Below are 23,520 nucleotides of genomic sequence, written 5' to 3' on the forward strand. Positions count from 1 at the left end.
TCCTTAGTTTTTGGTAATCAGGATTCAGGAATCCCCTTGTTTGCTTGTGTGACCGGTTGCTAGAAAAATGAATATCAGGTGTACTGTTGCACACAATTTCTAGTGCAACCACATAATTAACCGTTACATGAAGAATGCATATCCTAGAAAAAGGGACTCCAAAAAACCAATAGAATTGCACATCCACATATAGTACACAACTATGATCAGTTAAGCAACAATCCTAGCATCACTATCCAGAAAATATACTTACCCCTTAAACTAACTGACATGTCTTCGCTGTAGTCTCGAACGCCTGTTTCTAGAGGGCGATCATTCACATAGAGAGAGTAGTAGTGATTTATTCCAATAAAATCTAAATAACCCTTTATAAGTTCAGACTGAACTTCCGTGAAGGGTGGAAGGTGAGAGCCAACATTCTTCTTCATTACTTGTGGGTATTCCCCAAACACCAATGGATCTAGTTTCCCGCCAGTACACACTTAACTTAAGATCTCAACAATGCACGTATTATGCAGGTTAAATGCTTCTAGTGACAAAATGGAGGTACAATATCATACCAGCCGAAGAAGAAATCTTTACATCTCCAAGTTGCATCTAAATCCACAGTGGAATTTGTCAATGGATAACTCCAGAAGTAGTACATACTTATGCCAATAACTCCTTTTTGCATGGCCTACATCCAAAAAGGCTCCTTACTTTTTTATGAGCCTATACTTTGGAAACATTTGCACCATGACAAGGAAATAAGAAGAATGTAATATCTTTTTAGATAACAGAGAACAAGAGTCTACGTACATGATGTCCCTGTTTTAAAGGGGACAGGCCCAGGAACCTAAACAAAATAAATCGAATACTCCCCCAAGAAATACTACCCTCAGTGTGTAGCCAATGCTGAAACATGTATTATGAAATAGATGAATTACGACGTGGTTAATGCATAATGACTGAAATGGTGCCTCCACCCTTGAGGAAAGCTAAACTGGTGCGGTCCCGATGAGCACTTTGCAGCTTGGTTCCTTGGGGGCATTCTCAGCTCCGCCTAGGCTTTGGTGCGACCGAGTTGTTCCTGTGAGCCCTGTGGTGACTCCGTGCGTGACGGAGCCTGTTGAGATGGGAGGTCTCGAGGGGCAGGAGGCCCCTCCCTCTTCTCTTACCTTTCCCCCGGCTATGGTGGAGGTGGCTGCGACGGTGGTCTCGGTTGGAGGTGACGGGCAGGAGGCCCGGAGCTCCGAGTTGCCGTGGCCGTTGGCGCCGAGGGCGAGCTTGGCGCTCCCTCCCTTGACACTGGATGCTTGCAGAGGAGCAGGCGTGCAGGAGGCCGCCGTATCCCCTCCTGCCAGGACGCGTCCTGCTTCGGAGGGCAGGTCGGGTGGCGTGGCCGTTTCGTCGCTACACTCCCTGAAGCGCCCTAGGCTGGTCTCGCCGGTCTCGGCTTTCGGTGGGACTTCCGTGGACAGGCCGCAGGAGTTGTCGTCGTCTTGTGGTGCTACGCCGGTGGTACCGGCCCGGGTCACCGCTGTTGGGGGACGGGCAGGAGGCCTTTCCCCTAGCAGAGCTTCACGCGAGGAGGTCATCGCCTTTGGTGGGATCCCGGATCCTGTCTCTGAGGGGAGGCGGATCAGCAGGAGGCTGCAGGAGCAGCCAGACGTTGATGACATGCAGCTGAGGTGTGCTATGAGGGAGGCCAAGCTGCGTGACGTCGAGACCTCCACTGGTATGTCTGTTAATAAGTCGAATTCAATTATGCATTTTACCAATGATGAAATTGTTCACAATGCAAAACAACTAGGAGTATCGCTTGGTAATAATGATATGGAGATATCTAGGTCAGTTAATGACATTATGGATTTGGAAGCTGAACGAACGTTAGAAATGATTCGTCACATAGCTGCCGTTAAACCTATGAATGAGTCGGCGATTGATGCGCTTGCGGTTAGGGCTCTTGATGGTTTGTGTGCCGATCTTGACCCTGCTTTACTGGAGACGGAGGAGGAGGAGGGGTTTTGATACGTCTCCGTCGTATCTACTTTTCCAAACACTTTTGCCCTTGTTTTGGACTCTAACTTGTATTATTTGAATGGAACTAACCCGGACTGATGCTGTTTTCAGCAGAATTGCCATGATGTTGTTTTATGTGCAAAAAACAAAAGTTCTCGGAATGACCTGAAACTCCACGGAATATCTTACAATAAATAATAAAAAATCCTCGCCAAAGATGAAGACCAGGGGGCCCACACCCTTCTCACGAGGGTGGGGGGCGCCCCCCCTAGGGCGTGCCCCCTACCTCATGGGCCCCTTGGAGACCCCCCGACTCCAACTCCAACTCTATATAATTGCTTTCGGGGAGAAAAAATAAGAGAGAAGAAATCATCGCATTTTACGATACAGAGCCGCCGCCAAGCCCTAAAACCTCTCGGGAGGGCTGATCTGGAGACCGTTCGGGGCTCTGGAGAGGGGGATTTGTCGCCGTCGTCATCATCAACCATCCTCCATCACCAATTTCATGATGCTCACCGCCGTGCGTGAGTAATTCCATCGTAGGCTTGCTGGACGGTGATGGGTTGGATGAGATTAACCATGTAATCGAGTTAGTTTTGTTAGGGTTTGATCCCTAGTATCCACTATGTTCTGAGATTGATGTTGCTATGACTTTTCTATGCTTAATGCTTGCCACTAGGGCCCGAGTGCCATGATTTTAGATCTGAACCTATTATGTTTTCATCAATATATGAGAGTTCTAGATCCTATCTTGCAAGTCTATAGTCACCTATTATGTGTTATGATCCGTTAACCCCGAAGTGACAATAATCGGGATACTTACCGGTGATGTCCGTAGTTTGAGGAGTTCATGTATTCACTATGTGCTAATGCTTTGTTCCGGTTCTCTATTAAAAGGAGGCCTTAATATTCCTTAGTTTTCATTAGGACCCCGCTGCCACGGGAGGTAGGACAAAAGATGTCATGCAAGTTCTTTTTCATAAGTACGTATGACTATATTCGGAATACATGCCTACATTACATTGACGATTGGAGCTAGTTCTGTGTCACCCTATGTTATGACTGTTACATGATGAACCGCATCCGGCATAATTATCCATCATTGATCCGATGCCTATAAGCTTTCCATATACTGGTTTACGCTTATTTACTTTTCCGTTGCTATTGTTACAATCACTACAAAATACCAAAAATATTACTTTGCTTTCATTACTCTTTTGCTACCGTTACCATCACTATCATATTACTTTGCTACTAAACACTTTGCTACAGATACTAAGTTTCCAGGTGTGGTTGAATTGACAACTCAGCTGCTAATACTTGAGAATATTCTTTGGCTCCCCTTGTGTCGAATCAATAAATTTGGGTTGAATACTCTACCCTCGAAAGCTGTTGTGATCCCCTATACTTGTGGGTTATCAAGACTAATTTCTAGCGCCGTTGCCGGGGAGCATAGCTCTATTCTTTGAGTCACTTGGGATTTATATCTGCTGGACACTATGAAGAATTTGAAAGATCCAAGAACCAAGATTTATCCCTCAACTACGAGGGGAAGTAAGGAACCGCCATCTAGCTCTGCACTTGATTCACCTTCTGTTATGAGTAAGCTTGCGACACCTAAACCTGCTTCTGCTATTCGTTCTGATATGTCGCATGTTATTGATGATGCTACTTCTGCTATGCATGATACTTATGATGAAACTACCTCTATGCCTGATACTACTATGCCACTTAGTGATTTTCTCGAGGAACGACTTGCTAGGGCTAGAGAGATTGAAAATGAATCTGATTATGAAGATGAAAGTGATGATGAAGAATCACTTGTTATTCCTGAGGGTTATTTATTTGATCAAGAAGCTAATTTAGCTATTTTAGCTTGCAAAGATAGATATGAAGTCAAAAGGTTATTAGCTAAATGGAACAAGCAATCTCTAAATGCTAGGATGAGACCTGACCCTGCTTTTGCTACTTCACCTATCTATGTTGCTGATAAGGATTATGAATTCTCTGTTGATCCCGATATAATTACTTTGGTTGAATCTGATTCTTTTCATGGCTATGAATCTGAAACTGTTGTAGCACATCTTACTAAATTAAATGATATAGCCACCCTATTCACTAACGATGAGAGATCTCGCTACTTTTATATCCTTAAAATATTTCCGTTCTCATTAAAGGGTGATGCTAAGATATGGTTTAGTTCTCTTGATCCTGGTTGTGTGCGTAGTCCCCAGGATATGATTTACTACTTCTCTGCTAAATATTTTCTTGCTCATAAGAAACAAGCTGCTTTAAAGGAAATATACAACTTTGTGCAAATTAAAGAAGAGAGTCTCCCACAAGCTTGGGGGAGGCTTCTCAAGTTACTTAATGCTTTGCCTGATCATCCTCTTAAGAAAAATGAAATACTTGATATCTTTTACAATGGACTAACCGATGCTTCCAGAGATTACCTGGATAGTTGTGCTGGTTCTCTTTTCAGGGAAAGAACACCGGATGAAGCTGAAATCTTATTGAATAATATGTTGACAAATGAAAATAATTGGACACCTCCGGAGCCAGCTCTTGCTTCAATTAGTGATCCTATTCCTAAACCAACTCCGAAGAAGAGAGGTATTCTATTTCTCAGTCCTGAAGATATGCAAGAGGCAAAGAAATCTATGAAATAAAAAGGTATCAAAGCTGAAGATGTTAAGAATTTACCTCCTATTGAAGAAATACATGGTCTTAATTTACCGCCTGTTGAAGAAACATATGATCTTAATCCTTTATTCATTGAAGAACCTCTAGACGTCGATAACCCGACATAGGTAGTAAAGGTAAATTCTCTCTATAGATATGATAAAGCTTAAATCCCTCCTGCTAAAATTGCTAGTCAATGCTTGGATGAGTTTGATAATTTTATGTTTAAGAAAGAAGACTTCAATGCTTATTTTGGTAGACAATTAAAACAAGATGCGGATATGATTAAATACTTGGGTGATTATATGGCTAATATTAGAGGTGAACTTAAACTTGTTAGCAAACATGCCTCTATGGTTACCACTCAAGTAGAACAAGTACTTAAAGCTCAAAAAGAATTGCTCAATGAGATGAATAGTAAGAAATGATTATGCTGTTAAAGTGGCTACTAGAACTGGTAGAATGACGCAGGAACCTTTGTATCTTAAAGGCCACCCTAAGAGAATTAAGCAAGATTCTCAGAGAAATAATATTGATGCACCTAGTTCTTCTAAAAAGAAGAAAAAGAAAAATGATAGAATTGTGCAAACTTCTAGTGAACCTATTGCTGAACCACCTGATAATCCAAATGATATCTCTATGTATGATGCTGAAACACAATCTGGTAATGAACATGAACCTAATGAAAATGTTAATGATGATGTTCATAATAACGCTCAACCTAGTAATGATAATGATATAGAAATTGAACCTGCTGTTGATCTTGATAACCCACAATCAAAGAATCAACATTATGATAAGAAAGAATTTGTTGCTAGGAAACATGGTAAAGAAAGAGAACCTTGGGTTCAGAAACCCATGCCTTTTCCTCCCAAACCGTCCAAGAAAAAGGATGATGAGGATTTTGAGCGCTTTGCTGAAATGATTAGACCTATCTTTTTGCGTATGCGATTAACTAATATGCTCAAAACAAATCCTTATGCTAAGTACATGAAAGATATTATTACAAATAAAAGGAAGATACTGGAAGCTGAAATTTCCACCATGGTTGCTAATTATACTTTTAAGGGTGGAATACCAAAGAAACTTGGAGATCCAGGAGTACCTACTATACCATGCTCCATTAAAAGAAACTATGTTAAAACTGCTTTATGTGATCTTGGAGCCGGTGTTAGTGTTATGTCTCTCTCTTTATATCGTAGACTTGACTTGAATAAGTTGACACCTACTGAAATATCTTTGCAAATGGCTGATAAATCAACTGCTATACTTGTCGGTATTTGTGAGGATGTGCCTGTTGTAGTTGCAAGCGTTACTATTTTAACGGACTTTGTTATTCTTGATATTCCCGAGGATGATAGTATGTCTATTATTCTTGAAAGACCTTTTCTTAATACTGCAGGGGCTGTTATTGATTGCAACAAAGGCAATGTCACTTTTCATGTTAATGGTAATGAGCATACGATACACTTTTCGAGGAAACAACCTCAAGTTCATAGTATCAATTCTATCGGAAAAATTCCATCGATTATATTTGGAGGTTTTGAATTTCTTCTTCCTACTGTCAAGAAGAAATATGATATTCTTATTATTGGGGATGTGCATATCCCCGTTGAGGTAACCTAGTGTTATTCGAAATTTCTCCGGCTTCATGTTAATCGGAATGAGTTTGTTAACAAGACTTGATCAACCTTGTTAGTGGATTCCTTTTGACGAGCATGAGATGGATGAAACTAGAAGCACAACCTTCTGTACCCTCTCTATACTTTCTGTTATTTAGTTGAAATAAAACAAAATAAATAATTTTTTGTCTGTTATCTGATTATCCATGCAATATAAAAATACCTCGAAAATAAAAGTTCTCCAAATGCCCTGAAAATTAAATATGATTTTTTCTAGAATATTTGAGGATTTATGGAACAAAGAACACACCAGGGGGGCCAACCACCTTGCCACGAGGGTGGAGGGCGCGCCCCCTGCCTCGTGGGCCCACAATGGCCCTCCTCCACTTATTCTTTCAGCCACACACTTCATCTACCTCCCCCAAACACGAAAAACTAGCTCAAACCCGAGTCCAAGCTCGTTTTGCTGCCATTTTCGATCTCCTTGCTCAAAGCACTTCTCACAAAACTGCTTGGGGAGATTGTTCCTTGGTATGTGACTCCTCCATTGGTCCAATTAGTTTTTGTTCTAGTGCTTTATTCATTGCAATTTTTTTCTACTTAGGTGACCCTATTCTTGAGCTTGCATGTCAAATTTATATGGTCAAAAGTAGTTTTGATGCATGATATAGGCCCTAGGCACTTGTAGGAGTAGTTGCTATCAATATTATTGAGTTTGGTTTACTTTTATTTTGAAGTTACTAAAAATTTCAGAATTTTCAGAAAATGATGAGGAGATTATTGAGGGGCTCATCGAGCCAAAGCTCGAAGGAAAAGGCACCGAAGCCTAAGTATAATTTGCCGCGCACCACGGAGGTTCGGGCGTGTGAATGGCCTTCCGAGGATTTCTTGAGAGCAGCCAGGATTTATGAAGATTTTCATGAATTGGCTCATAATGCAGGCCTCACCGCTTTCCTTCACGACCAATGCGATCAGTATCTCTTGCTCACAAATACCTTTGTGCAAAACTTTCATTTTCATTCTAGGAACTCACCACCTATGGTGGAGTTTCATTTATGTGATAAGCATAAGGAGATGTCACTTTATGATTTTTGTCGGATTTGTTTAGTCCCTTTTGGGGGCAAGACAGAAGAACCACATCATGATGACGTGGAGGGATTTATTAATACTATCACTGTAGGGGAAACTAGGAAGGTTTCCGATGCACGAATCACTAGCATACATTTTCCTGTCTTACGTTACTTTGCATTATTTGCTAGTCGTTGCTTAATTGGTCGCGGAAACTGTGGAAACCTTAGTATCCCTAATATTATTATTTTGCTCCAAGATTTATACAGTTATGACACTTTTAGTATGGGCGACATTATTGCTAGACGGTTAAGTATGAACCGTACTAAGGGTCCCATCTTTGGAGGCATCTATGTTACACGCCTAGCTGCACATTTTAACATACCTATTAGGCATGCTGAGAAGGAAGAAAAAGTGCTGCCTCGTGTTTATTTAGATTATAAAAGTATGGTGGCACATGATTTCATTGTTAAGAATAGGGCAGGAGAGCTTAAATATCAATTGTTCTTTAATAAACATCATCCTGAGACCATTACCTTGCCTGCTCCTGCTTTGTTTGATTTGACTGTAGGCAAGTACCTTGTTCCGTTGACGGCTATCCATGCCTACCGGAACCCTGCACCAGCCGAGGAGCCAGAACCGGAACCACAATTTGATCCTTCACGACAGTCTAACTATCAGTGGGATCCGGAGATGATTACCAGCCAATGGCAATCAGAGCCTTCTTCTTCCTCATCGCAGTACGACCCCAACTATTATTATGGATATCAGCCAGGCCAGCCGTGGCCATAAACCAACTTAGGCCAAAAGCCTAAGCTTGGAGAGGTACATATTTCTCACCGGCATTACATTTATGTTCACACACACTCATTGCTAGATGTTGGTGCTCATACTTTTTCATTGTATCATCCATGCTAGTTTATTTCCTTTTATGCTTTCTTCTTGTGTGTTTAATAAACCTTAAGAAAAAACCAAAAAAATTAGTTGTAGCTCTTAATTGATTTACTTTCCATGCTTGTAGTAGTAATTAAAAAGAAAACCCAAAAATATTTCCTGTTCTTCTTTTGCTTGTTGGGAGCTTTCCCATGTGAATAGTTTTATTTCTTTTCTTTCTTTGGGGGTCAGTAGGAGAAGACCATGATTAAATTGTTGAAGTGGCTCTTTTATGCATTATTGTTTATCTGACAGAAGAGCCCATATTTCCTTGTCTTCTCTTGTTTATTGAATGCCTGCAGATTCCAGCTTAGTCCAATGCACGTGCACTCTTATTATTATTCACATCGTTTGGTCGTGTAGGTGAAAGGAAATTATGATGATATATGATGGACTGACTGAGATGAGAAAAGCTGGTACGAACTCGACCTCTTTTGTTCTTGTAAATATGATGAGTTCATCGTTCTTGATTCAGCTTGTTATGAATAAACATGTTTGCAATGACAATTAGAGATCATAGTTGCTTGTGCCATGCTTGATTAGCTATGAGTTATAATGGTTTACCTTGCGTGCCAACATGCTATTAAAATGGTTATGATGTGGTATGATAGGGTGGTATCCTCCTCTGAATGATTTAAGTGACTTGACTTGGCACATGTTCACGCATGTAGTTGAAACAAATCAACATAGCCTTCACGATATTTATGTTCATGGTGGATTATATCCTACTCATGCTTGCATCCAATGTTTATTAATTTTAATGCATGTACATGGCTGTTGTCGCTCTCTAGTTGGTTGCTTCCCAGTCTTTTGCTAGCCTTCACCTGTACTAAGCAGGAATAATGCTTGTGCATCCAAACTCTTAAACCCCAAAGTTATTCCACATGAGTCCACTATACCTTCCTATATGCGGTATCTACCTACCGTTCCAAGTAAATTTGTATGTGCCAAACTCTAAACTTTCAAATAATCATCCTGTTTTGTATGCTCGAATAGCTCATGTATCAACTAGGGTTGTCTGTATCTTCCATGTTAGGCGGGTTATTCTCAAGAGGAGTGGACTCCGCTCCTCACTCACGAGATAAATGGCTGGTCACCGGGATGCCCAGTCCCATGCTTTATGCAAACTAAATCAAAATAATTGCAAACAAAACTCCCCCTGGGACCTGATGTATGTTGGAGGCACTCATTGTTTCGAGCAAGCCATGGATTGATGTTTGTTGGTGGAGGGGGAGTATAAACTTTACCATTCTGTTTGGGAACCGCCTATAATGTGTGTAGCATGGAAGATATCGTCATCTCTTGGTTGTTATGTTGACAATGAAAGTATACCTCTCAAAATGTTATTCACCTCTATTTCAAAATCGAGCTCTGGCACCTCTACAACTCCCTGCTTCCCTCTGCGAAGGGCCTATCTGTTTACTTTTATGTTGAGTTATCACCCTCTTATTAAAAAGCACTAGCTGGAGAGCGCAACTTTCATTTGCATTCATTATTGTTAATTTATATTGGGTGTGACTATGATTGGATCCCTTTTACCATGAATTACAATGTCTAGTCAATCCTTGATCTTTAAAGGTGCTCTGCATTTATGTTTTGCGGTCTCAGAAAGGGCTAGCGAGATACCATCTTGTTATATCATATTATGATTGTTTTGAGAAAGTATTGTCATCCGAGTTTTATTATTATGGCTTGCTAGTTGATTATGCTATTGATATGAGTAAACTTGAGACCTATGCGTTATTGCAAATGTGGTTAGTTATAATCTTTACTGAAAACTTGAATGCTAGCTTGACATATTTGAAGGAAATATGCCCTAGAGGCAATAATAAAGTTATTATTTATTTCCTTATATCATGATAAATGTTTATTATTCATGCTAGAATTGTATTAACCGGAAACATAATACATGTGTGAATACATAGACAAACAGAGTGTCACTAGTATGCCTCTACTTGACTAGCTCGTTAATCAAAGATGGTTATGTTTCCTAACCATGGACAAAGAATTATTATTTTATTAACGGGATCACATCATTAGGTGAATGATCTGATTGACATGACCCATTCCATTAGCTTAGCACCCGATCGTTTAGTATGTTGCTATTGCTTTCTTCATGACTTATACATGTTCCTATAACTATGAGATTATGCAACTCCCGTTTACCGGAGGAACACTTTGGGTGCTACCAAACGTCACAACATAATTGGGTGATTATAAAGGAGTACTACAGGTGTCTCCAAAGGTACATGTTGGGTTGGCGTATTTCGAGATTAGGTTTTGTCACTCCGATTGTCGGAGAGGTATCTCTGGGCCCTCTCGGTAATGCACATCACATAAGCCTTGCAAGCATTACAACTAATAAGTTAGTTGTGAGATGATGTATTACGGAACGAGTAAAGAGACTTGCCGGTAACGAGATTGAACTAGGTATTGGATACCGACGATCGAATCTCGGGCAAGTAACATACCGATGACAAAGGGAACAACATATGTTGTTATGCGGTCTGACCGATAAAGATCTTCGTAGAATATGTAGGAGCCAATATGGGCATCCAGGTCCCGCTATTGGTTATTGACCAGAGACGTGTCTCGGTCATGTCTACATTGTTCTCGAACCCGTAGGGTCCGCACGCTTAAGGTTTCGATGACAGTTATATTATGAGTTTATGAGTTTTGATGTACCGAAGGAGTTCGGAGTCCCGGATGAGATCGGGTACATGACGAGGAGTCTCGAAATGGTCGAGACGTAAAGATTGATATATTGGACGACTATATTCGGACATCGGAAAGGTTCCGAGTGATTCGGGTATTTTTCGGAGTACCGGGTAGTTACGGGAGAAGCAATGGGCCTTGATGGGCTTTAGTGGGAAGAGAAGAAAGGGCCAAGGGGCTGCTGCGCCCCCTCTCCCCTCTGGTCCGAATTGGACTAGGGAAAAGGGGGCCGGCCACCTCTCCCTCTCCTCCACTTCCTTCTCCCTTCCTCCCCTCTTGGTGGACTCCTACTAGGACTTGGAGTCCTAGTAGGACTCCACATCCTGGCCGCACCAACCTTGGCCGGCCTCCTCCTCCTCCATCCTTTATATACTGAGGCAAGGGGCACCCCAAAGACACAAGTTGATCTACGTGATCTTATTCTTAGCCGTGTGCGGCACCCCCAGCGACCATAGACCTCGATAATATTGTAGCGGTGCTTAGGCGAAGCCCTGCTGCAGTAGTACATCAAGATCGTCACCACGCCGTCGTGCTGATGGAACTCTTCCTCGACACTTTGCTGGATCGGAGTCCGGGGATCGTCATCGAGCTGAATGTGTGCTAAAACTCGGAGGTGTCGTAGTTTCGGTGCTTGATCGGTCGGGCCGTGAAGACGTACGACTACATCAACTAAACGCTTCCGTTGTCGATCTACCGGGTACGTAGATCACACTCTCCCCTCATTGCTATGCATCACCATGATCTTGCGTGTGCGTAGGATTTTTTTTGAAATTACTACGTTCCCCAACAGTGGCATCCGAGCCTAGGTTTTATGTGTTGATGTTATATGCACGAGTAGAACACAAGTGAGTTGTGGGCGATATAAGTCATACTGCTTACTAGCATGTCATACTTTGGTTCGGCGGTATTGTTGGATGAAGCGGCCCGGACCGACATTACGCGTACGCTTACGCAAGACCGGTTCTCCCGACGTGCTTTGCACATAGGTGGCTTGCGGGTGACAGTTTCTCCAACTTTAGTTGAACCAAGTGTGGCTACGCCCGGTCCTTGCGAAGGTTAAAACAGCACCAACTTGACAAACTATCGTTGTGGTTTTGATGCATAGGTAAGATTGGTTCTTGCTTAAGCCCGTAGCATCCACGTAAAACATGCAACAACAAAGTAGAGGACGTCTAACTTGTTTTTGCAGGGCATGTTGTGATGTGATATGGTCAAGACGTGATGAGATATAAGTTGTTGTATGAGATGATCATGTTTTGTTGAAGTTATCGGCAACTAGCAAAAGCCTTATTGTTGTCTCTCTATTGCATAAGATGCAAGCATCCAATAATTGCTTTACTTTATCGCTATGCGATAGCAATAGTTGCAAGAGCAATTGTTGGCGAGACGACCACGTGACGACACATTGATATAGATCAAGATGATGGAGATCATGGTGTCATGCCGGTGACGATATAGATCATAACAGTACTTTGGAGATGGAGATCAAAGAAGCAAGATGATGATGGCCATATCATGTCACATATTTTGATTGCATATGATGTTTATCTTTTATGCATCTTATCTTGCTTTGAGTGGCGGTAGCATTATAAGATGATCTCTCACTAAATTATCAAGAAGTGTTCTCCCTGAGTATGCACCGTTGCGAAAGTTCTTCGTGCTGAGACACCACGTGATGATCGGGTGTGATAGGCTCTACGTTCAAATACAACGGGTGCAAAACAGTTGCACACGCGGAATACTCAGGTTATACTTGACGAGCCAAGCATATACAGATATGGCCTCGGAACACGGAGACTGAAAGGTCGAGCGTGAATCATATAGTAGATATGATCAACATAGTGATGTTCACCAATGAAACTACTCCATCTCACGTGATGATCGGACATGGTTTAGTTGATTTGGATCACGTAATCACTTAGAGGATTAGAGGGATATCTATCTAAGTGGGAGTTCTTAAGTAATATGATTAATTGAACTTAAATTTATCATGAACTTAGTCCTGGTAGTATTTTGCAAATCATGTTGTAGATCAATAGCTCGCGTTGTTGCTTCCCTGTGTTTATTTTGATATGTTCCTAAAGAAAATTGTGTTGAAAGATGTTACTAGCAAAGATGCGGATTGGATCTGTGATCTGAGGTTTATCCTCATTGCTGCACAGAAGAATTATGTCCTTGATGCACCGCTAGGTGACAGACCTATTGCAGGAGCAGATGCAAACGTTATGAATGTTTGGCTAGCTCAATATGATGACTACTTGATAGTTTAGTGCACCATGCTTAACGGCTTAGAATCGGGACTTCAAAGATGTTTTGAACGTCATGGACCATATGAGATGTTCCTGGAGTTGAAGTTAATATTTCAAGCAAATACCCGAGTTGAGAGATATGAAGTCTCCAACAAGTTCTATAGCTAAAAGATGGAGGAGAATCGCTCAACTAGTGAGCATGTGCCCAGATTGTCTGAGTACTACAATCGCTTGAATTAAGTGGGAGTTAATCTTCCAGATAAGATAGTGATTGACAGAATTCTCTAGTCACCATCACCAAGTTAGTAGAACTTCATGATGAACTATGATATGCAAGGGATAACAGAAACGATTCCCAAGCTCTTCGTAATGCGGAAATTGACGAAGGTAGAAATCGAGAAAAACATCAAGTGTTGATGATAGACAAGACCACTAGTTTCAAGAAAAGGGCAGAGGGAAGAAGGGGAACTTCAAGAAGAACAACAAGCAAGTTGCTGCTCAAGTGAAGAAGCCCAAGTCTGGTCCTAAGCCTGAGACTAAGTGTTTCTACTACAAAGGGACTGGTCACTGGAAGCGGAACTACCCCAAGTGATTGGCAGATAAGAAGGATGGCAAAGTGAACATAAGTATATTTGATATACATGTTATTGATGTGTACTTTACTAGTGTTTATAGCAACCCCTCAGTATTTGATACTAGTTCAGTTGCTAAGATTAGTAACTCGAAACAGGAGTTGCAGAATAAACAGAGACTAGTTAAGGGTGAAGTGACGATGTGTGTTGGAAGTGGTTCCAAGATTGATATGATCATCATCGCACACTCCCTATACTTTCGGGATTAGTGTTGAACCTGAATAAGTGTTATTTGGTGTTTGCGTTAAGCATGAATATGATTTGATCATGTTTATTGTAATACGGTTATTCATTTAAGTAAGAGAATAAATTGTTGTTCTGTTTACATGAATAAAACCTTATATGGTTACACACCCAATGAAAATAGTTTATTGTATCTCGATCATAGTGATACACATAATCATAATATTGAAACCAAAAGATGCAAAGTTAATAATGATAGTGCAACTTGTTTGTAGGACTGCCGTTTAGGTCATATTGGTGTAAAGCGCATGAAGAAACTCCATGCTGATGGGATTTTGGAATCACTTGATTATGAATCACTTGATGCTTGCGAACCATGCCTCATGGGCAAGATGACTAAGACTCCGTTCTCTGGAGCGAGCAACTGACTTATTGGAAATAATACATATTGATGTATACGGTCCGATGAGTGTTAAGGCTCACGTCAAGTATCATTATTTTCTGAACTTCACAGATGATCTGAGCAGATATGGGTATATCTACTTGATGAAACATAAGTCTGAAACATTTGAAAAGTTCAAAGAATTTCAGAGTGAAGTGGAAAATCATCGTGACAAGAAAATAAAGTTTCTACGATCTGATCGCGGAGACAAATATTTGAGTTACGAGTTTGGTCTTTAGTTAAAAACAATGTGAAATAGTTTCACTACTCATGCCACCTGGAACACCACAATGTAATGGTGTGTCCGAACGTCATAACCGTACTTTATTAGATATAGTGCGATCTATGATGTCTCTTACCGATCTACCACTATCGTTTTGGGGTTATGCATTAAAGACAGCTGCATTCACGTTTAAAAGGGCACCATCTAAGTCCGTTGAGACGACACAATCTGAACTGTGGTTTGGCAAGAAACCAAAGTTGTCATTTCTTAAAGTTTGGGATTGTGATGCTTATATGAAAAAGTTTCATCCTGATAAGCTCCAACCCAAATCGGAGAAATATGTCTTCATAGGATACCCAAAGGAGACTATTGGGTACACCTTCTATCACAGATTCGAAGGCAAGACATTCGTTGCTAAGAATGGATCCTTTCCAGAGAAGGAGTTTCTCTCGAAAGAAGTGAGTGGGAGGAAAGTAGAACTTGATAAGGTAATTGTACCATCTCCCTTATTGGAAAGTAGTTCATCACAGAAATCTGTTCTTGTGACTACTACACAAATTAGTGAGGAAGCTAATGATGATGATCATGTAACTTCAGATCAAGTTACTACCGAATCTCGTAGGTAAACCAGAGTGAGATCCGCACCAGAGTGGTACGGTAATCCCATTCTGGAAGTCATGTTACTAGACCATGATGAACTTGCGAACTATGAAGAAGCGATGGTGAGCCCAGATTCCACAAAATGGCTTGAGGCCATGAAATCTGAGATAAGATCCATGTATAAGAACAAAGTATGGACTTTGGTTGACTTGCCAGATGATCGGCAAGCCATAGAAAATAAATGGATTTTCAAGAGGAAGACGGACGCTGATAGTAGTGTTACTATCTACAAAGCTAGAATTGTCGCAAAAGGTTTTCGACAAGTTCAAGGTGTTGACTACGATGAGAGTTTCTCACTCGTGTCTATGCTTAAGTCTGTCCGAATCATGTTAGCAATTGCCGCATTTTATGAAATCTGGCAAATGGATAAACAAAACTGCATTCCTTAATAGATTTATTAAAGAAGAGTTGTATATGATACAACCAGAAGTTTTTGTCAATCCTAAAGGTGCTAACAAAATATGCAAACTCCAGCGATCCATCTATGGACTGGTGCAAGCATCTCGGAGTTGGAATATACGCTTTGATAAGTTGATCAAAGAATATAGTTTTATACAGACTTGCGATGAAGCCTGTATTTACAAGAAAGTGAGTGGGAGCACTACAGCATTTTTGATAAGTATATATGTATGACATATTGTTGATCGGAAATAATGTAGAACTAATCTGCAAAGCATAAAGGAGTGTTTTCAAAGAAAGACCTCGGTGAAGCTGCTTACATATTAAGCATCAAAATCTATAGAGATAGATCAAGACGCTTGATAAGTTTTTTCAATGAGTACATACCTTGACAATATTTTGAAGTAGTTCAAAAATGGAACAGTCAAAGAAAGAGTTCTTGGCTGTGTTACAAGGTATGAAATTGAGTAAAGACTCAAAGCCCGACCACGGCAGAAGATAGAAAGAGAATGAAAGTCATTCCCTATGCCTCAGCCATAGGTTCTGTAAAGTATGCCATGATGTGTGCCAGATCTATTGTATACCCTACACTATGTTGAGCAAGGGAGTACAATAGTGATCTAGGAGTAGATCACTGGACAACGGTCAAAATTATCCTTAGTGGAATAAGGATATGTTTCTCGATTATAGAAGTGACAAAAGGTTCGTCGTAAAGGGTTACGTTGATGCAAGTTTTGACACTAATCTAGATGAATCTAAGTCTCAGTCTAGATACATATTGAAAGTGGGAGCAATTAGCTAGAGTAGCTCCGTGCAGAGCATTGTTGACATAAATATTTGCAAAATACTTACGGATCTGAATATAACAGACCCGGTGACTAAAATTATCTCACAAGCAAAACATGATCACACCTTAGTACTCTTTGGGTGTTAATCACATAGCAATGTGAACTAGATTACTGACTCTAGTAAACCCTTTGGGTGTTGGTCACACATCGATGTGGACTATGGGTGTTAATCACATGGTGATGTGAACTATTGCTGTTAAATCACATGGCGATGTGAACTAGATTATTGACTCTAGTGCAAGTGGGAGACTGAAGGAAATATGCCCTAGAGGCAATAATAAAGTTATTATTTATTTCCTTATATCATGATAAATGTTTATTATTCATGCTAGAATTGTATTAACCGGAAACATAATACATGTGTGAATACATAGACAAACAGAGTGTCACTAGTATGCCTCTACTTGACTAGCTCGTTAATCAAAGATGGTTATGTTTCCTAACCATGGACAAAGAGTTGTTATTTGATTAACGGGATCACATCATTAGGTGAATGATCTGATTGACATGACCCATTCCATTAGCTTAGCACCCGATCGTTTAGTATGTTGCTATTGCTTTCTTCATGACTTATACATGTTCCTATAACTATGAGATTATGCAACTCCCGTTTACCGGAGGAACACTTTGGGTGCTACCAAACGTCACAAGGTAACTGGGTGATTATAAAGGAGTACTACAGGTGTCTCCAAAGGTACATGTTGGGTTGGCGTATTTCGAGATTAGGTTTTGTCACTCTGATTGTCGGAGAGGTATCTCTGGGCCCTCTCGGTAATGCACATCACATAAGCCTTGCAAGCATTACAACTAATAAGTTAGTTGTGAGATGATGTATTACGGAACGAGTAAAGAGACTTGCCGGTAACGAGATTGAACTAGGTATTGGATACCGACGATCGAATCTCGGGCAAGTAACATACCGATGACAAAGGGAACAACGTATGTTGTTATGCGGTCTGACCGATAAAGATCTTTGTAGAATATGTAGGAGCCAATATGGGCATCCAGGTCCCGCTATTGGTTATTGACCAGAGACGTGTCTCGGTCATGTCTACATTGTTCTCAAACCCGTAGGGTCCGCACGCTTAAGGTTTCGATGACAGTTATATTATGAGTTTATGAGTTTTGATGTACCGAAGGAGTTCGGAGTCCCGGATGAGATCGGGGACATGACGAGGAGTCTCGAAATGGTCGAGACATAAAGATTGATATATTGGACGACTATATTCGGACATCGGAAAGGTTCCGAGTGATTCGGGTATTTTTCGGAGTACCGGGTAGTTACGGGAGAAGCAATGGGCCTTGATGGGCTTTAGTGGGAAGAGAAGAAAGGGCCAAGGGGCTGCTGCACCCCCTCTCCTCTGGTCCTAATTGGACTAGGGAAAAGGGGGTCGGCCACCTCTCCCTCTCCTCCACTTCCTTCTCCCTTCCTCCCCTCTTGGTGGACTCCTACTAGGACTTGGAGTCCTAGTAGGACTCCACATCCTGGCCGCACCAACCTTGGCCGGCCTCCTCCTCCTCCATCCTTTATATACTGAGGCAAGGGGCACCCCAAAGACACAATTTGATCCACGTGATCTTATTCTTAGCCGTGTGCGGCGCCCCCAGCCACCATAGACCTCGATAATATTGTAGCGGTGCTTAGGCGAAGCCCTGCGCAGTAGTACATCAAGATCGTCACCACGCCGTCGTGCTGACGGAACTCTTCCTCGACACTTTGCTGGATCGGAGTCCGGGGATCGTCATCGAGCTGAACGTGTGCTAAAACTCGGAGGTGCCGTAGTTTCGGTGCTTGATCGGTCGGGCCGTGAAGACGTACGACTACATCAACTAAACGCTTCCGTTGTCGATCTACCGGGTACGTAGATCACACTCTCCCCTCGTTGCTATGCATCACCATGATCTTGCGTGTGCGTAGGATTTTTTTTGAAATTACTACGTTCCCCAACAATATTTACAACAATAAGAGCAAACAGAGTTTGTAAAAGTTTTTCTTTATTTCTTTTAGTTTGTCAACTGAATTGCTTGAGGACAAGCAAGGGTTTAAGCTTGGGGGAGTTGATACGTCTCCGTCGTATCTACTTTTCCAAACACATTTGCCCTTGTTTTGGACTCTAACTTGTATGATTTGAATGAAACTAACCCGGACTGACGCTGTTTTCAGCAGAATTGCCATGATGTTGTTTTATGTGCAGAAAACAAAAGTTCTCGGAATGACCTGAAACTCCACGAAATATATTACAATAAATAATAAAAAATCCTTGCCAAAGATGAAGACCAGGGGGCCCACACCCTTCTCATGAGGGTGGGGGCGCGCCCCCCTAGGGCGCGCCCCCTACCTCGTGGGCCCCCTGGAGACCCCCCGACTCCAACTCCAAATCTATATAATTGCTTTCGGGGAGAAAAAAATAAGAGAGAAGAAATCATCGCGTTTTATGATACGGAGCCGCCGCCAAGCCCTAAAACTCTTCGGAGGGCTGATCTGGAGTCCGTTCGGGGCTCCGGAGAGGGGGATTCGTCACCGTCATCATCATCAACCATCCTCCATCACCAATTTCATGATGCTCACCGCCGTGCGTGAGTAATTCCATCGTAGGCTTGCTGGACGGTGATGGGTTGGATGAGATTCACCATGTAATCGAGTTAGTTTTGTTAGGGTTTGATCCCTAGTATCCACTATGTTCTGAGATTGATGTTGCTATGACTTTGCTATGCTTAATGCTTGCCACTAGGGCCCGAGTGCCATGATTTAAGATCTGAACCTATTATGTTTTCATCAATATATGAGAGTTCTAGATCCTATCTTGCAAGTCTATAGTCACCTATTATGTGTTATGATCCGTTAACCCCGAAGTGAAAATAATCGGGATACTTACCGGTGATGACTGTAGTTTGAGGAGTTCATGTATTCACTATGTGCTAATGCTTTGTCGGTTCTCTATTAAAAGGAGGCCTTAATATCCCTTAGTTTCCATTAGGACCCTGCTGCCACGGGAGGGTAGGACAAAAGATGTCATGCAAGTTCTTTTCCATAAGTACGTATGACTATATTCGGAATACATGCCTACATTACATTGACGAATTGGAGCTAGTTCTGTGTCACCCTATGTTATGACTGTTACATGATGAACCGCATCCAGCATAATTATCCATCATTTATCCGATGCCTATGATCTTTCCATATACTGTTTTACGCTTATTTACTTTCCCGTTGCTATTGTTACAATCACTACAAAATACCAAAAATATTACTTTGCTTTCATTACTCTTTTGCTACCATTACCATCACTATCATACTACTTTGCTACTAAACACTTTGCTGCAGATACTAAGTTTCCAGGTGTGGTTGAATTGACAACTCAGCTGCTAATACTTGAGAATATTCTTTGGCTCCCCTTATGTTGAATCAATAAATTTGGGTTGAATACTCTATCCTCGAAAGCTGTTGCGATCCCCTATACTTGTGAGTTATCAGGTTTGCCTATCATGAGACCTCTAATCATGTAGATGAGTCTTTGGTGATTGCTGTAGAGCCTGAGTGTGGTGACCGATCTGAAGATCGCATTAAGCCTAAACGGACTTGGAAACGGAAGGTTTATCCAGTGTCGGCTGCGCGTAGAAGTGCTAGGATCCGTACCTCTAAAAAATTTCATGATGAAATATGAGAGGCGTTTTCTGGAATAGCAGAGGTCTTAAAGACTTGGCTAAAAGAAGGTTTCTAGCGGATGCTTCTCTTGAACATCATTTGGATTTTATGGCTTTGTCTGAGACTGGAAGAGGCAACTTCACTTCACAATTTCTTAGCACTTTATCCGGGGGGTAGATTTTGACTGGCATTGCCTCCCCCCTCGAGGAAGATCCGGTGGGGTTTTACTTGGGGTTAAGTGTGAAACTTTGGAAGTTTGGAGTGTAGTTTTGGGAGAGTTTGCGGTAAAGTTTCGGGTCAGAACTAAGGCAGATGGATTTGATTGAGCTTTGGTGGCGGTTTACGGAGCCGCGCAACCAGAACTCAAGCCAGATTTCTTGGCCGATCTGGTCCATGTCTGCGCTAACGAGCAGCTCCCTATCTTAGTGGGGAGTGATTTCAACATTATTCGAAGAAGGGAGGAAAAGAATAATGAGAATTTTGACGGCAGATGGTCGTTTATGTTCAATACCATCATTGAAATCTTGGATCTCAGAGAGATAGAGCTCTCGGGTAGGAAATTCACTTGGGCTAACTCATTACCGGTACCGACTTTTGAGAAGCTTGACCGTGTTTTAGCTAGTGTCGAATGGGAACAAAAGTTTCCCTTGGTAACAGTGCAGGCATTGACACGAGGTATCTCGGATTACACACCGTTACTAGTTGACTCGGGTGCTCAAACACATGTGGGTAACAAGAATATTTTCTCGTTTGAACTTGCATGGTTTGAAAGAGAAGAGTTCCTCGAGTTGTTAGCTAGAGAGTGGGCTAAAGACTCAGGAGGAAGGTCGCCCATTGAGCGATGGCAATGCAAGATTCGTCATCTCCGAAGGTTCCTTCGTGGATGGGCTAAGCATACGCATGGGATATATAAGGCGGAGAAGGAGCGACTCCTTCTACTTATTCAGACCCTAGAAGTTAAAGCTGAAACTTCTATCTTAGGTACCAGTGAGCTGGAAACTAAGATGGAGGCGGAGTTGCGGCTGAAAGAGCTTGTCCGCGAGGAGGATTTGAAGTGGGCGTTGCGAGCTAAAGTTCGCAAAATCGTCCAAGGCGAGGATAACACTCAATTCTTTCATATGATTGCTAATGGGAAGCATCGTAAGAAGAGAATTTTCCAATTAGAACAAGACGAAGGAACGATAGTTGGTCAAGAAAACCTGAAAGTTTACATTACCAACTATTATAAGCAGTTGTTTGGACCTCCGGAAGAGAATTTTGTGTCTTTAGATGAGTCAAGGGTTGAGGATGTTCCTCAACTTGAGACTGACGAGAATGAGATTTTGACAGCTCCCTTTACGGAGAAAGAGGTGTTTGAGGCCATCGCACAAATGGAAAATAATAAGGCTCCAGGACCGGATGGGTTTCCGACGGAGTTTTATAAAAAGTGTTGGCACTTCATTAAGGGAGACTTGATGCCGATGTTTCATGAGTTTTTTTGCTGGACAACTTCATTTGTTTAAGCTGAATTTTGGAACGATAACTCTTCTTCCTAAGAAGACAGAGGCTGTTTGCATTGAGCAGTTCAGACCTATATGTCTGCTTAATGTTAGTTTCAAAATCTTCACCAAGGTCGGGACGAACAGACTTATTACGCAGATTACGCACTCTGTTGTGCATCCGTCCCAGATTGCTTTCATGCCAGATAGAAATATCCTTGAAGGGGTCGTTGTCTTGCATGAAACGCTCCATGAGATTCACTCAAAAAAATTAGATGGTGTTGTTTTTAAAGTGGATTTTGAAAAAGCATACGGTAAAGTTAAATGGCCTTTCCTTCAATAGGCTTTGCGTATGAAAGGATTTGACACGGCTTGGAGAAACCAGATTGAATCCTTTACGCAAAAAGGGAGTGTAGGGATTAAAGTGAATGACGACATAGGTCATTATTTCCAGACACACAAAGGGTTAAGGCAAGAAGATCCCATGTCACCGATCCTATTCAACAGAGTGGTTGATATGCTGACTATTTTAATAGGACGGGCTAAGGATGCGGGGCGGGTAGGTGGCCTTGTTCCGCATCTAGTTGACGGAGGTATTTCCATCCTTCAGTATGCTGATGATACTATCATCTTTATGGAGCACGACTTGGCGAAAGCAAGAAACATGAAGCTTCTGTTATGCTTATTTGAACAATTGTCCGGGCTCAAAATTAACTTCCACAAGAGCGAATTGTTCTGTTTTGGAAGAGCTAATGATGACCAGGAGGCTTATAAACAATTGTTCGGATGTGAATTGGGCACGTTACCGTTCACGTATTTAGGTATACCCATTCATCATCGTAAGCTGACTAACAAAGAGTGGAAATGCATCGAGGATCATTTTGAGAAGAAACTGAGTTGTTGGAAAGGGAAGCTCATGTCATATGGAGGACGATTAATTTTGATTAATTCGGTCCTCACCGGTATGCCTATGTTTCTCCTATCCTTTTTCGAGGTCCCGGTGGGTGTCATGAAAAAGGCTAGACTTCTATCGATCTCGGTTCTTTTGGCAGAGTGATGATCTTAAACGAAAGTATAGGCTTGCTAAATGGGATATAATCTGTAGGCCGAAGGACCAAGGGGGTCTAGGAATTGAAAATCTGGAAGTCAAAAACATATGTCTCCTTAGTAAGTGGTTGTTTAAACTTTCGTCCGAGACGGAGGCTACTTGGGCTCAGATTCTGCGTAATAAGTATCTTCAGTCTAAAACCTTGGCCCAGGTGATAGTGAGGCCGACTGACTCACCTTTTTGGAAAGGCTTGATGAGAGTCAAACAACTCTTTTTCAACAATACAAGGTTCATACTCGGAAATGGAGCTAATACGAGGTTCTGGGAGGATACGTGGCTTGGGGAGACTCCCTCTGCACTTCAATATCCTACTATGTACAACGTTGTTCAACGTAGAGAAGCCTACGTTGCAACCGTTCTACAGTCCACTCCCCTCAATATTAGTTTTTGGAGGACGCTAGTTGTAAATCGTTGGGAGGCCTGGCTTCATCTTGTAAGACGTTTGATGGATGTCCAGCTGTCCCAGCAGCCAGATCAGCTGTATTGGAAACTAACTAAGAACGGCATGTTCTCGGTCAAATCCATGTATCTGGATGTCATAAACTCTAGCGTCATTCTTTCCTCGAAGCACGTTTGGAAAGTAAAGGTACCTTTGCGAATCAAAGTGTTTATGTGGTTTGTGCATAAACAA

At 41.7% G+C, this 23,520-nt stretch overlaps 1 pseudogene; it reads right to left on the reverse strand.

The window, feature by feature from the left end:
* Positions 1 to 23,520, reverse strand: part of LOC119272611 — a 74,652-nt pseudogene that overhangs the window by 47,671 nt on the left and 3,461 nt on the right.

This window comes from Triticum dicoccoides, chromosome 3A (genome assembly GCF_002162155.2).
Source record: "Triticum dicoccoides isolate Atlit2015 ecotype Zavitan chromosome 3A, WEW_v2.0, whole genome shotgun sequence".
NCBI lineage: Eukaryota > Viridiplantae > Streptophyta > Magnoliopsida > Poales > Poaceae > Triticum > Triticum dicoccoides.